The following is an 18,820-nucleotide window of genomic DNA, read 5'->3' as shown; positions in this document are numbered from 1 at the left end:
GTGTAACACAGCAAATGTATAAAATGTCTCCTAACTTTGACGACAAAGTCTGAAAAAAGTTCTAAGTCGTCAATTTGAAATAATTCCGCTCTATTCTCTGAAGTCCAAGTGACTAAAGAAACAAAAGAACATTGAGATTTATAGATCAGGATGAACAGTCACAATCTTAAGGGCAGCACGGTGGCGCAGTGGTTAGCACTGCAGCCTTGCAGCGCTGGGGTCCTGGGTTCTAATCCCACCAGGGACAACATCTGCAAAGAGTTTGTATGTTCTCTCCGTGTTTGCGTGGGTTTCCTCCGGGCACTCCGGTTTCCTCCCACATTCCAAAGACATACTGATAGGAATTCTAGATTGTGAGCCCAATCGGGGACAGTGATGATAATGTGTGCAAAACTGTAAAGCGCTGCGGAATATGTTAGCGCTATATAAAAATAAAGATTATTATTATTAATCTTTTGGATAGAAATTTATCTAGGAAACAACTTTTCATAAAATCCAATAACATCACAAACCAGCAGAATGGAACATAATTCTGTGTGCATCTTATTATTTTTCAGCTCTGGAGGGAACCGTTCATCATCAGGTTAGTTGGAAAATTTTATTTATACACGTCGTTAAATAACATTGAAAAAAAAAATGTACAAGAAAGAAAGATGGATATGGACAGATTGTTTTATTTCTTCACTTTTCCATTATTTTTTTTTTCCTTTGGCGTGTCACTTTAAGAATGATAAATTATCACAATGATTCGATCTTATTATAATTGTTAATGTTGTACTTATATTTATTGTTATTAATTTAATTGTTCCTATTATCAGGAGCTGTAATATTCAATTTTACATCTGTAAAAAAAATTAGGCATAAATTCCCTAGATGAAGCATTTCCTGCGAAACACAAGCAATGGGTGTTCTCTGCGCAGCTACCTTGGGGCTGCAGTATTATTCATCTTTTGTGGGGTGTATAGCCGATGACAACCCTACTTACGGCATGTATTCAGTTGTGCTTTATTACAGTCACCTTCCCAAAGTATTTTGTTACATGTATGTGTTAGGTAGCATCTGCCAGTCAATGATGATTACACACCATTTTCCATGTATTACGGAGTTTTCTTGCTGATATAGCGCCGTTAATTCTACTGCGCTTTTGCAGACCTCTTCATCACTGTCCCCATCGGGGCTTACAATCTAAATTCCCCATCAGTATGTCTTTGAAGTGTGGGAGATTCACTATACAAATTGCCTCTTCAGAGAAGAAGAGGACTCGACCTCTATAGCTCCACGTGTCGGGAGCAGCAATCCTACCAATTTACAACTAATGCTGTTCAAATAGTCAGCGCAGGGTAATCATACGAATCTATACATAAGAGGCATCGTGATTACTCGCTAATCCCGCCCCCTGCACAGTAGCTCCGCCCCACCACATCTCACACATAATCCCGCCCTACCCCATTACCACACACAATCCCGCCCCCCCACATTACCACACACAATCCGCACCACATCACCACACATAATCCCGCCCCCCCACCACATCACCACACAATCCCGCCTGCCCACCACATCACCACACATAATCCCACCTCCACCACATTACCACACATAATCCCGCCCCCCACCACATCACCACACATAATCCCGCCCCCCCACCACATCACCACACAATCCCGCCTGCCCACCACATCACCACTCATAATCCCACCCCCCACCCCATTACCACACACAATCCCGTCTCCCACCACATCACCACACATAATCCCACCTCCACCACATTACCACACATAATCCCGCCCCCCCACATTACCACACGAGGCTCTGTCCCCCACATTACCACACAAGGCTCCATCCCCACACATTACCACACAAGGCTCCGTCCCCACACATTACCACACAAGGCTCCGTCCCCACACATGTGATTGTGTTTACAGATAAATTTTTACTTAATTTATGTTTCATTATGAAATTTGTTTAGATGCTGGAATGAATAAAAAACGCACATCTTACTGAATCCAGTTTGTTTTTGATTTTACACTGTGAATAAAATGTATTATTAGTTTTCAGATTTTTAATGATTATTATTGTTATTAACTTCATTTTAAGTTAATTTACCACCTGTGTAAGCGCCATTGAATGTTGTCATTATTTACTTTAGTTTAATCACCAGCAGTGCTAATTAGATAGCAATGAGCGTGCCGAGCGTTAGCTGGCTGGAAACAGCTAGTTATTAACAACTTGCCAAAGGCAATTGGACCCTAACTAAAGACCATAAAAATTCAATTTTAATAGGAGCATTAAAGGAAAAAAAGCTATTAAAATACGCATAGTCAGTATATTGAATATATGTCTGTGACCATGAGTATATTGCTTATTTCATAAGATTCATAAATGTCCTAACATACAGTATTTCTTTTAGCGGCAAGGATATATTTGGCTCGGCCGCCGCCTATACACTCCCATAGATACACTGACTATCCACTAAAATAAGCAACTAAGCCTCCCCATCATGTTTCACCGGATGGACTGGCGTCATCAGGGGGTTGAGGCTATAATGAGCTAGCACATGGGTTACCAGACTTTTCAAAGTTTTGGGTCTGATGTCATCAGAAAGAGTCAATAAATCAGGATACTCCATCAACTGGACCAATCCGAGGTCCTTTAACATAATACATTTAGGTCAAAGGGATTCCCAATGAAAATGCTGTGCGACCATAGTGGCTCAAATACAAGTTATATCACAATGACACCACATATCCCATGCTTATATTAATGTTTAGAGTAAGAGAGACCCAGTGTGAATCCACACGGCTCCTCGGGGGCGTAATATTCCTCTGGACTACCTCTGGTCATAACCGTGTGCACGCATGCACGCACCTGCGCCTTACTCCATACGCTACAAGCAGTAGTTTCATGCAGCGCTCATGCGCATGTTGCTTCTGGGTCTACTCGATGACATGTGTGCATCTGCGCCTGTGGTACAGCCGAGGGGGACAAACTGCGCATATCAGAAACAGGAAGATTGCAATTACACAAAGACATGTCCCGAGGATTATACTCCATATCTTCCAATAGGTGCGGCATCTCCCAATGATGAATATTATTCAATATACACTGCCAGGATTCAAAATCCATAGGATTATGTGATATAAAGGCATTTATAAAAAAATGTTCTGGTTATTCTTCTTTTGTTAGAACCTTCACTTTAGGTAATAGGACACAAGAATATATCTACTATGAAACCAAAAGACGGAATGTGCCGAGCCGCATCCCAACAGTAAACTTATGGCAGCAATGGAGTAGTATATATAAAAAATCCCTGTTTGGAATACCAAAAATGAATAAACTGTTTGTTGAATACCATTTATTATATGCCAATGGAGATATCCTAAAACTGCATAATTTATATTCAAAACTCATCTTCAACTGAAGGTTATGACCCCAACATTGACCATGTTTACTCAATCACAAAATTATATTCATAGCCATGTGCCTATTATCCCCAATATACCGTAACTCTTCTTAATGGCAGGAGACCATGTTTTAGACTATCAATTTCATATCAAAATTCCTACGGTCGGAGGCATAAGCTAGATTATAGAGTGAGAACTCAAACCGTAACGATTGCCATCATATTTACCAAGAGGGCATTGACCTTCAATCCTGAAGGAAGGCTGAAAATATAAAGCCCTCATTAAGACCATAAGGACTTGTGTATCCATCTCCTCTTGGAGAAGAGTCTCCAATCTCTTCAGCGAAAATCGACACACCACTTTCGATACATATTAGGAGTGTACATGCTAGTAGTCCCTTGGACCTCAAAATATGGGGGATTAGACATCTGACCTTGGGGCCTCGGAAAGGAAACCTGGACCAAAAGCTCCTCCAAGAGGAGTGTAGATGGATATATAGGTTTGGATATTTTTGGCTATGTATGTAGTAATATAAGAAAAGGCTTACGGTAATTGCGTATAGGTGTCTAATAAGATGTATTTTAGCTCATCAGGGTCCCAACTGAGCGAAATTATAACAAATAATCATAATGTCCATCATTATGGTAAATGGAGGGTTTCTGGCATGTGTTATGGGAGCAATCACCAGAGCAGATGCTGTTAGTACATCCCTGGTGAATTATAATAGTAGCCCACGACGTGTAAGTCATTAATCTGCGTAATTTTATAAGACTCCTAATGACTGAGTGTGTTTACCATCAGCTCCATGAGCAGTGCAGTCACTTCTAGCCGTACGATTAGCATTCCGGTGACAAGCGACTTATCTAATAGGTGATAGCACTTTTAGTTATCATTCCTCTCGTCCTACCCTCCCACCGGTGGCTTGTACCGATCGCTCCTATTTCCATTTCCGATGTGATTAACTTTGAAGCGCCCCCGATCGCTCCTGAGAACGGACACAACAGACGCCGCTCGCCTCTAACTCACATTTAATGTTCTGTCACATTTCGCAAGTAATGATATTTGCAAACTTTATTGGGGACGTGCAGTTTTGCTGCAGAACATTATTTGGCTTACTACTGCAGCAGAAGATAAATGCCTGGCTTTTATGGTCTCCTACTGGTTTGGGTTGGTTTTTTTTGGATGTTGGTCTGGTGTATAAAGTAAAAAAGATCTGTAAAAGTATTATGTAAAGAGGCTTTCTGTTTTAGGTTACTAAAGTGAGAGCAATGACTTGCTTTTTTTCTGATCTCGTGTAGAAAATTGATTCCCTTGCATGTAGGTCCTCTTCTCCATTCTTCTCCTTCCTTCTCCATTTTTCTCGTTTGTGGATAGGTGAGACGGGATCCCACTGGTCTCTTACCAATTATGGGCCATAGGTTTCATAAGTTACCTTTCAGGCTTTCATCACATGTTCCCATGCATACTGTAACCGTCACTTATAACAGTTTCTCCTAAGAAATATTAATTTGTCATTGGGACACATGTACTCATCCTGCATAATGTTTAGATGGCATAAACTTGGATCAGCCTCCAAAAAGTTGGACGAAATTTATTACACTGACTTATGCTGGAGAATAAAGTTGGACTTTTTCTTAATTTTACACCACCCTTTGATTGGCTTAATTTGCACCAAAAATTAGAATCAAAATATCGGTGCAAATTTAGCCAACATTGTCAAATTTTAAGTCATACAAAGCCAAAACAGCTAAAATAAATGATAATTGCAAAAAATGGGCTACATCATTTGTTTCCTGGACAGAGATGACAATGGATGGATGGAGTTGGAGACCCGAGAGAAATTATATGCTGGTTATTTGTTGTTATGTTTTGAGGTTAAACGCTTTTTCCTAAAGGGAACCTGTCACCTCAAATTGGCGGGATATGTAAATGCTTTTTTTCCGGTCCAATGGGCGGCATTTCGTCTTCATTTCTCCTTCCCATCTGTCTCTGTTGTCTGCAATATGTTCGAGAATTGGAGTACTTGTCCTCCATAGTTCACGCATGTGCAATGCAATCTTTGCTTGCGCACGCGCAGTATGCTTTTGCCCGACTGCGGGCAAAGCTGAAAGGCATTACTGCGCATGCGCCCGTGCACTATGTCCCGGATGTATTTTGCGGTGTTCTGGGACATAGTGCGTGGGCGCATGCGCAGTAATGCTTTTCAGCTTTGCCCGCAGTTGGGCAAAGCATACTGCGCATGCATGAGCGAAGATTGCATTGCACACGCATTAACTATGGAGGACAAGTACTCTAATTCTCGAACATATTGCGGACAACAGGGACTATGTACTGAGCCGTGACTGAAGCCGTGCCGACTTTGTGTCTATGACTGAAAGCCGGATGCTGCCGAGAAGAATAATGTTAATTTCCTCCCGGCAAAAGAGCGCTGGCTGCCCAGCTTTGGAACATTATAAACATGCAGATTGACTCCATATTATTATTATTATTTATTATTATAGCAACATTTATTCCATGGCACTTTACATGTAATACAAACAGGTATAATAATCTTGACGCCTCCCGAAGAAGCAGTGCGAAACGCGCGTCGGGGCAGAGGGACGCCGAGGACTTCACCCCTGTGGCCGATTGTAAGGTAGCCTTGTTACTTTTTCACTATACCAGTCTGTTCCAAGGTTGAGATAGTGCTAACTTGAGGATTCATATATCTATCTCTTTAATGCAGAGCTACATATGTTATCTTGGTAAATCAGAGATTACTCTTCTCCATATAGTGTACTGTGACATTTGGCATACCATGATTTTTCAATATATATGTTACATGTATAACTTATAACTAGACATTATAATATGCATTTCATATAGATATTATGCATCTGTATGGAAATTTGGCCCAGGTTTAGGATGTAGCCTATGGCAATTTTTGTCCCTTGTTTCTGTATGGTCCAGTATCCCTGTATTTATATGTTGGTTTTACAAATTATATCTTAATAAAATTATTGTTTTTTACGAGTACCATGGTCAAGGTCATCCTTATTGTTCTGGTATGATCAGACCACACGTTATACTATGTTAAGTATGGTACATTGCTTCCCTGAGGGGATTTAATATATACGATTGAGCAAATTTCTGTGAATATGTAATACAAACAGGTATAATAATCTTGAACAATACAAGTCACAACTGGTACAGGAGGAGAGACGACCCTGCCTGCGAGGGTTCACAATCTACAAGGGATGGGTGAGAATACAGTAGGTGAGGATAGAGCTGGTCGTGCAGTGGTTTGGTCGATCGGTGGTTACTGCAGGTCGTAGGCTTGCCGGAAGAGGTAGGTCTTCAGGTTCTTTTTGAAGCTTTCGATGGTAGGTGAGAGTCTGATGTGTTGTGGTAGAGAGTTCCACAGTAGGGGTGATGCGCGAGAGAAATCTTGTATACGATTGTGGGAAGAGTAGATAAGAGGGGAGTAGAGAAGGAGATCTTGTGAGGACCAGAGGTTGCGTGCAGGAAAGTACCGGGAGACGAGGTCACAGATGTATGGAGGAGACAGGTTGTGGATGGCTTTGTATGTCATGGTTAGGGTTTTGTACTGGAGTCTCTGGATAATGGGGAGCCAGTGAAGGGATTGACATAGGGGAGAGGCCGGGGAATAGCGGGGTGACAGGTGGATTAGTCGAGTAGCAGAGTTTAGAATAGATTGGAGGGGTGCGAGAGTGTTAGAGGGGAGGCCACAGAGAAGGAGGTTACAGTAGTCAAGGCGGGAGATGATGAGGGCATGGACTAGGGTTTTTGCAGATTCTTGGTTTAGGAATGTACGGATCCGTGAAATATTTTTGAGTTGAAGGAGGCAGGAAGTGGAAAGGGCTTGGATATGCGGTTTGAAGGAGAAATCAGTGTCAAGGAATACCCCGAGACAGCGAGGTCTACAGGTTAATAGCCTTTTGGGACATGACAGATTTACTTTAATTTCTTTTAGTTGAATCAAGAACTGTTTGTTGTTTGTCTTCTTTGTGATACCTGATATGATTGCTACCTTACAACAGCAAATCACATATCCTTGGTATTTCAATACAGGCTAGAGCCCACCCAGGTAAGAAAATGCGAGGAAAGGCTTGTTGACCTATGTGTAACTGCTATCTGCAATGCAAAAGCTTCAACATTTAGTTTTGATTGAGGAAGAACATGGTAATAACATATCATTACATATCAACTAACCAGAACATGCTGAGATATCTGCTGTTCTTTCGATTGTGCCCCGTTAAGTGTGACAACTTTACTATTAGGCTTATTACTCGGTCACTCGGGCAGCCACTCCACTTACTAGGAAAGCACCTGGCTCTAGTCTAGATATTTGGATGAAAACTGGGTTTTTAAATCAATGTGACATCTCTATAGTCTGGCACGTTTGTGCTACCATCAATCATGGCACGTGTTAAGGACAGAATAAATTATTCTTTTATGAACTGTAGTGAGTCTGATGAGTCGGTATGCATATCCCCTGAGCAAATGAAATGTCACAGTGACATAATTCAAGGACTTTCTGGAATTAAATCTGGTTGTGAATGGCAAGGAATACCCAACCTGCCCACTCCGGAGATAAGGTTGGTATATTACTATGCAAATAGTATATTAGCTCATATACATTTCATGCCTAATATGCAATATATGGGAAAGTAATATATCAGAATTCTAATTGTATGGGACATGGTGGAGTAGGAAAAAAGGGGTAAAACATTTAGTTTTTATTAGACTATTGAATTAGGTGTTGACTTTAACAGATAAAAGTTTAGTAACAATCTTTAGTATTTAACTCCATACTTGCACATTTTCCCAGAATGTCTAGGAGACTCACAAAATAGAGGAGACACCTAGAACAATAGAAGTATCTACTCGGTCCCACATCCTGCCTAAATATTCACATTATTTTTTGTGCAGATTTTTTCTTCTCCCAGACCTGCTGCAGGCAACATTAAACACTGGCTTATATGTCTGCCATACTTGACCCTTCCAAGACACGTAGATATTTCCATGACTATGAATAAATATTAACCAAAAGTTATCAACAGAGCTGGCTGGGGTCTGCTACTGAAGTCCAAAAATATTTCCCAGAATGAAAATGATAAAAACATAACAGTTCTCTATGTTGTCAAATGATGCTTCTTTTTTCCACCCGAAGAAAATGCTCGATTTCAACGATCCTAGATGAAGCTGTGTGGCGAAACCTTTGTTTGGGCTTGTGCAACCTGTGCTCCTGTTTTTATTGTTTTGCTCTAAATTTGGATTTTAATCTTGTGAGAATATTTAATAACAAAAATTACTGGAATCTGGATCTTGTAATGGTTTTGCATTAGGTACAGTTTTATGTTTTAGAACAACTGAGGTTTGTACAGAAATCCTACAAAAATTCTAGAAGAAATTAGAGTGGTGCAAAAGCTGAGTCCATCAAATTCTTGTAGCCAGAACAAGTCAATGCCTGTAAAATTGTACTAGATGCATCAAAGAGCATTTGCTACAGGTAAAGAAATCAAAAGTCCTGATTTTACAAGGACGCTTCAGTAGAGTTTCATTTATCAACATCGAGTGGTGAGATGCCTTACGTTTTTATAAAATTCAATTCCGGTCTTGGGAGAGTAGTAGTTTAAGGAGTTTGGTTTGGAGTTCCTAATGGTTTAGAGGAACTTGTCTGGGGTCTTCTTTTATAAACAGCTCAGCCAATGTGTCATTCTCGGACACTGGTTAGTCTGGAGGACAATAGCATAGAAATGGAATGGGATGGAAATGGGAGAGGAAGGCCCTAAGAGTTGGGAGCGAGGGATGGGACACCTCCTGACTAGAGATGAGTGAATTTGTTTGCATTCGGTTCCGAATACGATCGGGATTGAATTTTCTTTTTGCAATATTTGTCGAATACAGCCGAACGTCATTAGAGTCAATGAGAGTAGAAATTACTGAATATGTTCGGAACGGAAAATAAGACAAATATTCAGCACGAATAGTGTTCAAATATGGCACAAATATGTCAAAATCAGATTCGGGGAGAAAATTCGCTCATCTCTACTCCTGTCTAGAGATGAGCGAATTTTGGGCCCCGAATCTGATCTTGACATATTCGGACCATATTCGAACACTATTTGTGCTGAATTTATATCTTATGATTGGTTCCGAACATATTTGGTAATTTCTACTCTCATTGACTATAATGGCGTTCAGCTGTGTTCAACGAATATTGCAAAAATAATATTGGAAGCCGATCATATTTGGAACTGAATCCGAACAAATTCGCTCATCTCTACTCCTTACACCAACTAGTGCCTGTTCCTAAGCTCCCCTAATGCCCTATGTGCGTCCTGTGCAAACTCTTCCCAACAGTCCTACATAAAGGGATTTTTTACTCTACAGCAAAACACCAACCCCCATAGTGTATAGGCCCCATTTATTAATGTCAATGGTCCTACCACTGACATGAGAATAAAGGATCATCCCTTCCTCTAATTTCTCAAAGACTAATAAATGACTGCAAAGTAGTTATCGATAGAGTCCTGTAGGTGTCTATAGACTTGTCCGGTCAGGCCTGAAGCAAGGCTGGTTCCATTGATTACTTTAGTCTGATGTGTCCATTCTCTACGTCCTGGGCTGTGGCGACAGTAATCATTTCTCTCCTACGTAGAGCTTTATTTAGGAATTGCATATCTTTCATGTCTTGAATTACACACAGCCTTTAGGTCATGCTTTCCTGGTGTTTTCATTTACTCAATATTAGAATATTGAGTTTTCTACACATCAGAATGGTTTATTAATACCAATATATCATGCAGTTGGTACGCCTCTGCAGTACATACGATTCCATACACTTCATTGATCCCAAGGGAAATTGTAGAATTGCCTCAGTATGTAGTACAGAACGCAGGACTCATAAATCAGCAGGACTCATAAATCTTGAAAAGGGCTTCAAACTGTGCCGGATAACGCAAGTTACAAAAGTGGTAGAAAATTTGCTAAATCAGTCAAACTCTATGTAACTTTGAAGCCCCCTATAATTTCCACATTTTTCTTTTACGTCAGTTTTTTTTTTTTTACAACTTGCAGTAAAAAACGCAACTTTTTTGCTGGCAGTGGTGCTGGACTCTTCACAAATCCTCCCACTATATTTAGTGTATTTACTTAAGAAAGCTATTGTTAATACTGCATTCTTATATATGCATTGAAATTAACAGTCTTTAGAAGTTTTCTGTGAACAGGATTTTATTTATTAAGTATCACATACTACAATATAACATATATGGTGCCATATATATTCCTCAATATTGAAATTGCAACACCAAGAAGAAAAAGTTGTGCAATTATGAAAATCTCCGGGTGCGCAGACATGTTAATGATATACAAATGATGAAAAAAAATGGATGCAAACGTTTTAAAACATATCTATTTATTCATTCGCAGAACTTCCCGCACTTAGTCTTGGGTGCTATCACTGAGTTTATTAATGGTTGTCTGAGGAATGTTCTGCTGCGCTGAATGCACTTGAGAAAAGCATCAAGATCCGCTGCTGGCAGCTCCTTGTGCAATTGCCGACCAATGACGTCCCAGATGTTCTTGATGGGAGACCAGTCCGGTCCTGCAGGCCATTGAGGTGCTTTAGAGCTCACAATAGCACAAACAATATATGACCTGGCATTGTTTTGAAATACTCCTGGAATACTTTGGAGACATGACCGTACTACTGTGGGCATGTATAACTCCACTGAGATGAGGATCTGTAGACCCAGGTTCTTGAGATCAATTGGAGTAAAAATGGTCAGATTCTCCCCAAAAGCTACGTAAAATTACCATTACGGTGATTCCACACACATTTTTTGTAAACATGATGGTGGTGGTTTTGTAGCATTTCTTTTTTTCTTTTGCTTGAGATGTGGCCTTTATTTTTCATGAACTTTCCCATAGACTTCATTATAGGAAAACAATGGCTGTAAAAGAAATGCATGGTTAGTTAAAAAAAAAAAAAGGCCACAGATGAACACTTGTAAAAACTTATAAATATTATGACAGTATTTACAGGCCAGAAAAAAAAACTGCAGTCTGCGTAAAGGAGGCCAAATCTGTCTTTTTTTTTTGTAAGACAAAATGAATTACGCCTCTGGGTGTATCATCCCACAGCTTCTTGCCAGGACTCACTCATACAAGAAAAATGTTCAATTTTTCATTAGCGTGCTGAATCTGATTTTCATACACTTTTGGTCCATATGTCTGTTTTTTACTATTGGTATGTCAATTTTTCTAATCTGCAAAACAAATATTCGAAGGTTCTCCTACTAATTAGGCTAAGTTCAGACTGCCGTATTTTTAGTCAGTGCGCTGTCCATGGGCTCAACTGCACCAATAATAACTACCGTAGTATTTGGTCAGTATTTTACCTCCGTGTTTGTAAGCCAAAACCAGTAGTGGAACAATCAGAGGAAAAGTATAATAGAAACACGTCACCACCTCTGTATTTATCACCCACTCCTGGTTTTGGCCTACACAAATACTGATATGAAATACTGACCAAATACTGAACGTGTGACCATAGCCAATTACCAGTTGTGGTCTGTGTGAAAAAAAATCACAGCATTTTATGGACCAAACTAGTACATGTATAGTAGTAGTCCATTTTTTTTTTAAATGACTGTCTGAACTCAGCTTAAGGGCACAGTCAGACGGCCATTTTGCTCGTCTGAGGATCCCATTGCACTCCTCGGACTTGTGGTCCTCTCTCCTGATCGGATTGTGCCAGTTTGTACATCTAAAAACAAATGTTAACATGTCTTCACCTATATTAGATAGCTATTAGTGACGAGTGAACGTGCTTGGATGAGGTGTTATCCGAGCATGCTTATATGTTAACCGAATGACTTCGGCGTGCTCGAAAAATATGTTCAAATTTCCGCTCCTGCAGGTCTCGAGGCTGTTCGACGGCCACAACACACGTAGAGATTGCCTAACAAACAGAAGAGCTACTGGCCAGTCCAAGGATTGCAATGCGATCCTCGAGCGAGTGATATGGTCGTTTGACTGCGCCCTCACAGTAAAAAACGGACAGCGTAATGATGACACATGGACGGTATCCGTCTGCTGTCTATTTTTTTTACTATTGACTGAGGTGGATCCGTGCGTTTGGCCAAGAATGGATATGTTTTGTTTTATTTTTGTGGAAAAAAAAACAGACGTTAACGTGTTTCAGACAAAAAATATTTTTCAAGCTCTCCGAAAAGGGTTTGGTTAGCAGTCGAGTATGCTCGGATAACACCTTATTTGAGAACGTTCACTCATCACTAGCAGTTATTGTATCTGTGAAAAACATCAACGTCAAAAACGGACGTCTATATGAGGCCTCTGACTTCTTATGAAACTACCACAATGAATCCCAAATTCAACCCCTTAGGAAACGAAGAGTGACTAACGTCACCTCCATGTGAAAAGCAATGAGTGAAGTTTACACAGAAAGCCGCCTGTGTGTTTGAGGTGGAAAACAATACAATAGGGAGGAGGGAGCTGTGTAATTCAGAGCTAGGCCTCAGCTTGGTTTACATGTTGCTAGGCGACTGAACTCCCTCGTCAGCAGTGTACAGTGAGCGACTGCCGTGTTTGAGAGCAGGACTGGGCACACTTCATCTGCTGCTTCTGGTAAGTAACTTTACTGAATTCGGCTTTAAATGCCAAATGCAAGTTTATATTTTTGTGGTTTGTTTTCGCGCCTTTAAAATTTCTCAGGAATCGTATTTTTAGCATTGGCTGTAGATTAATAACTTTAGTATGGGGCAAGTTTAAAGCTTTTTAAGGCACATTTAGGACTTTTTGAGGACAAGTTTTTTGAATCACGTTTAGAACTTTTGACGAAAATTTAGAACTTTTTAGGCAAGTTTAAGGCTACGTTACCATGATGAGCTTTTGGTACATGTTTGATGTTGCAGAATTAGGGATGAGTGGACCCATGGAAGTTCAGGCTCTGGTACCAGACCTGAAGTTTAGTCCAAATTTCGGTTTGGGTACCCGAACCCAAACCCATTGAAATGTACGGGGACCTAAACTTTTGAGCTATAAAATTCTCTCTTTAAAGTGAACCTGTCACCAGATTTTGACCGATATAAGATACGGCAACCACCTTTCAGACCTGATATACAGCATTCTATAATGCTGTATATTTGCCCCCGACCCAACATGCAAGACAAGTAAAAAAGCTTTTATTGTACTCACCTGCGGGGCGGTCCGGTCTGGGGGTGTCACTGGTCTTGGTCTGAAGAAGCAAGATAAGTGAAAGCAGTCAGAGGGGAGCGCAGAGGAATCGACCCAGTTGTCGAGCACCACCGCAGCTCCAGCTGAATACCTCCAAAGGAGGATAAGAGCGTGTGTCAAACAGAAATCAGTCCCAGGAGCGCTGAAGGAAACTCAGACAACATATGTAGTTTACCACAATGTGTTTCGACGGTAAACACCGTCTTGTTCCCACCTGAAGAAGACGGTGTTTACCGTCGAAACACGTTGTGGTAAACTACATATGTTGTCTGAGGTTCCTTCAGCGCTCCTGGGACTGATTTCTGTTTGACACACTGGTCTTGGTCTGGCACCTCCCTTCTTATTGCGATGCCGTCCTTCTTCTTTCATCCCTACGTCATCCACACAGTCTCCCCGGCATACCGCACTCCTTGCCAGGCGTAGTTCTCTGCCCTGACACAGAGCCCTGTGCACTGCAATACTTTGCTCTGCCCTTATCAGGGCAGAGATGTACGCCCGCATAGGAGCGCTATGCTGGGGACACTGTGTGAATGATGTAGGAACGTGTAATCCTCACGAAGCAAGAAGGAGGAGCTGTTAGACAGTTACAACACGTGGGGATTCTCTAACAAACCGGCAATCCCCACATTTGTTCAGGCTGTCTAACAGCCGCAAATCATGCAGTCACGGGGACTCGAAAAAAACATACAAGCACTCCAAGATGATAGGATAACACTCGAGCATGATCGGATAAGATGTTATTTGAGCAAATTTCCTCATCACTACTTAGGACTTCATTTTGTCCAGCCCATCTTTGGGGTTTAGTGTAAAATTCTCTCAATTTTGCCATTTTTTCACAAAGGAAATAAACATGTGTATAATAAAAACATGTGTAGTTGCAATAATTTTCTGGGAGAAATACTTTATTTTCTGGTACAATTTCAACACTTTCGGCCATGACTGTATAATAGTTAACTCGTCCGACTGATGGACTTTAATTAAGCTAAACCACTTTATTAAAAATGATGAGAAAGTAAAAAAAGATCTAAACTGTAGCACAAATACAGAATGCACCAAAATTTTGGCGTTTTCTAATCCAGAAAATAGACTATTCCCCCTCAAATATATACATTTTTTGGTTTGCATTTCTTTATGCTCCTTTATATGCCTCCAACATGAAAAACTGAGTCAGATGCATAAAAGTATTTTCTTTTAGATTTCCTGGAATATGCCACCAGTGTCCGTCGATTTGTAGACGATTCTTGGCGTGATTTCAAGGTGTTCCATTGATTGCAGGGTAATCATTCCACAAGACTATACTATACATCAATTTTAGCACTTTCACCGTAGCCATGTCACTGGGCGATGAGCCTTTCAACACATTTCACACGTGATGATCCGACAGTGAAGATGGATGAAAAACCTCTTGCTACTTTTTTTCTGCTATAAGTCTTACAACATTAACCAGACAAATAAATGCATTTGTTAAGACCGATGTGCCAAGGACGATGATCGTTTTCCCCTCTATGTCCGGAGCCTCTCATGCTTCTTCTAAGTCTCATATTGACTTTGACATCTAAAACATTATATTGCCATCCTGGAAATTCAGTAACAAATCATAATAAGACCAAAGCAATTGGGGAGCTCTTTGCAAGTGCACTGCGAAACCATTATTATCAGATAGCACAGAGTTGTAAATCACTTACCTATCCTAGCTGTTCGTCATGTTACGGGTGTTAGAGGTATATGTGTAAAGTGCCTTTTATATCATTCGAGACAAACGCGAAGAAGAAAAATAAATATATATGATGGCTCTCTGATTAAGATATATGACCCCAAAATGCTGTATATTCCTTTTCTTCTCTAGCAAGATAAGTCAATTACACAGTAATTTATTATTTCCTGTCTGATTTTATGTTTAAATTATTTACAACATACACAAAAGTAACATAAAAGTGTATAGATAAGCAAAAAAAAAAAGAAATCCCCTAACCACGGTTCACGTCTGTAAAGCACATGTAATAGACTTGGATAATGATGATTAATACTTGGGATAGCAAACAAAAAAGAAGAAAGACATTGCATAAAAAGCGTGCACACCTATATATATGAATAATACACAACTTTATTAGAAAACCAGCACATATAAAACGTAAAAACATTAAAAACATATCCAATAAGGATCAAAAAAATATACAACACACCAACCACTTATATAGTGTAATGTAAAGACCCACAACATAATACAGTTATATAATGTAAACCCAAATGAGTCAAGTATACGCTGTGGGTTTAATAATCAGACCACAAACCCTGATAGCATAAGGGCGTCCCCAGAGCTATCGTGGAACCAAGGTAGATTGAATCAGATACCTGAAATAACACGTAATGAACAAAGACCAGCAGAGGGGGATAGCCTGAAAGGCAATAAATACAGTTAGGGCCAGAAATATTTGGACAGTGACACAATTTTCGCGAGTTGGGCACTGCATGCCACCACATTGGATTTGAAATGAAACCTCTACAACAGAATTCAAGTGCAGATTGTAACGTTTAATTTGAAGGGTTGAACAAAAATATCTGATAGAAAATGTAGGAATTGTACACATTTCTTTACAAACACTCCACATTTTAGGAGGTCAAAAGTAATTGGACAAATAAACATAACCCAAACAAAATATTTTTATTTTCAATATTTTGTTGCAAATCCTTTGGAGGCAATCACTGCCTTAAGTCTGGAACCCATGGACATCACCAAACGCTGGGTTTCCTCCTTCTTAATGCTTTGCCAGGCCTTTACAGCCGCAGTCTTCAGGTCTTGCTTGTTTGTGGGTCTTTCCGTCTTAAGTCTGGATTTGAGCAAGTGAAATGCATGCTCAATTGGGTTTAGATCTGGAGATTGACTTGGCCATTGCAGAATGTTCCACTTTTTGGCACTTATGAACTCCTGGGTAGCTTTGGCTGTATGCTTGGGGTCATTGTCCATCTGTACTATGAAGCGCCGTCCAATCAACTTTGCAGCATTTGGCTGAATCTGGGCTGAAAGTATATCCCGGTACACTTCAGAATTCATCCGGCTACTCTTGTCTGCTCTTATGTCATCAATAAACACAAGTGACCCAGTGCCATTGAAAGCCATGCATGCCCATGCCATCACGTTGCCTCCACCATGTTTTACAGAGGATGTGGTGTGCCTTGGATCATGTGCCGTTCCCTTTCTTCTCCAAACTTTTTTCTTCCCATCATTCTGGTACAGGTTGATCTTTGTCTCATCTGTCCATAGAATACTTTTCCAGAACTGAGCTGGCTTCTTGAGGTGTTTTTCAGCAAATTTAACTCTGGCCTGTCTATTTTTGGTATTGATGAATGGTTTGCATCTAGATGTGAACCCTTTGTATTTACTGTCATGGAGTCTTCTCTTTACTGTTGACTTAGAGACAGATACACCTACTTCACTGAGAGTGTTCTGGACTTCAGTTGATGTTGTGAACGGGTTCTTCTTCACCAAATTAAGTATGCGGCGATCATCCACCACTGTTGTCATCCGTGGACGCCCAGGCCTTTTTGAGTTCCCAAGCTCACCAGTCAATTCCTTTTTTCTCAGAATGTACCCAACTGTTGATTTTGCTACTCCAAGCATGTCTGCTATCTCTCTGATGGATTTTTTTCTTTTTTTTCAGCCTCAGGATGTTCTGCTTCACCTCAATTGAGAGTTCCTTTGACCGCATGTTGTCTGCTCACAGCAACAGCTTCCAAATGCAAAACCACACACCTGGAATCCACCCCTGACCTTTTAACTACTTCATTGATTACAGGTTAACGAGGGAGATGCCTTCAGAGTTAATTGCAGCCCTTAGAGTCCATTGTCCAATTACTTTTGGTCCCTTGAAAAAGAGGACGCTATGCATTACAGAGCTATGATTCCTAAACCCTTTCTCCGATTTGGATGTGGAAACTATCATATTGCAGCTGGGAGTGTGCACTTTCAGCCCATATTATATATATAATTGTATTTCTGAACATGTTTTTGTAAACAGCTAAAATAACAAAACTTGTGTCACTGTCCAAATATTTCTGGCCCTAACTGTATATGCCCCGCAGCTATAGCTAAACTATGTAAAGGCAGTAACTGAAAAGTGAGATGACCCAGAATAGTAAAGAAAATTCACCAATGCAGGAATAGCTAGGTAATAAAGCAAGAAAAAGGGGGAGAAAAAACCAGGTCTGCTCACCAGTTACATGAATGGAAGCCACAGTCATGATATGCCTATAGCTACCATAGAAATAATCCCCATGCTGGCAGGTCTGAAGAAAATAAGTGAGAAGGTGTGAGAGAATCCCACACGTATCGCTGCGCTTGGCAGCTTCGTCAGGGAGCTGCCAAGGGCAGCGATACGCGTGGGATTCTCCCACACCTTCTCACTTCTTTTCTTCAGACCTGCCAGCATGGGGATTATTTCTATGGTAGCTATAGGCATATCATGACTGTGGCTTCCATTCATGTAACTGGTGAGCAGACCTGTTTTTTTCTCCCCCTTTTTCTTGCTTTATTACCTAGCTATTCCTGCATTGGTGAATTCTCTTTACTATTCTGGGTCATCTCACTTTTCAGTTACTGCCTTTACATAGTTTAGCTATAGCTGCGGGGCATATATTTATTGCCTTTCAGGCTATCCCCCTCTGCTGGTCTTTGTTCATTACGTGTTATTTCAGGTATCTGATTCAATCTACCTTGGTTCCACGATAGCTCTGGGGACGCCTGTTGTGAATTCTGTGGCAGAGCTCCCTCCTGTGGTCACAAGTGGTACTTCGGCTGATTCTCTCTGTGAGCTTCTGTTGGTGGAAAGAAGTGGTACTGCGGCTTCTGAGTTTCCTCCCTCAGGTGATCTGGTGAGGTCGTTAGGTGCTTCTCTACTTAACTCCACCTAATGCTTTGATCCTGGCTTCCTGTCAATGTTCCAGTGTTGGACTTGCTTTTCCCTGGATCATTCCTGTGGCCTGCTGCTCTGCATAGCTAAGTTCTTCTTTGCTATTTGTTTGCTATTTTTCCTGTCCAGCTTGTCTAATTTGTTGCTGGAAGCTCTGGGACGCAAAGAGTGTACCTCCGTGCCGTTAGTTCGGTACGGAGGGTCTTTTTGCCCCCTTTGCGTGGCTTTCTTTAGGGTTTTGTG

At 40.7% G+C, this 18,820-nt stretch overlaps 1 protein-coding gene across 1 annotated transcript in view; it reads left to right on the top strand.

Moving 5' to 3' along the window:
• Nucleotides 1-12,981: 12,981 nt before the first annotated feature.
• Nucleotides 12,982-18,820, top strand: part of TTC12 (tetratricopeptide repeat domain 12) — a 106,934-nt gene continuing 101,095 nt past the window's right edge. The window contains exons 1-2 of the mRNA XM_069742862.1: nt 12,982-13,061; nt 14,866-14,946. The gene's annotated coding sequence lies outside the window, so the exon portion shown is untranslated. The remainder of the gene's footprint in view (nt 13,062-14,865; nt 14,947-18,820) is intronic.

Source organism: Ranitomeya imitator, chromosome 10 (genome assembly GCF_032444005.1).
Source record: "Ranitomeya imitator isolate aRanImi1 chromosome 10, aRanImi1.pri, whole genome shotgun sequence".
Classification (NCBI taxonomy): Eukaryota; Metazoa; Chordata; class Amphibia; order Anura; family Dendrobatidae; genus Ranitomeya; species Ranitomeya imitator.
This window is presented reverse-complemented; position numbering and strand designations above follow the sequence as displayed.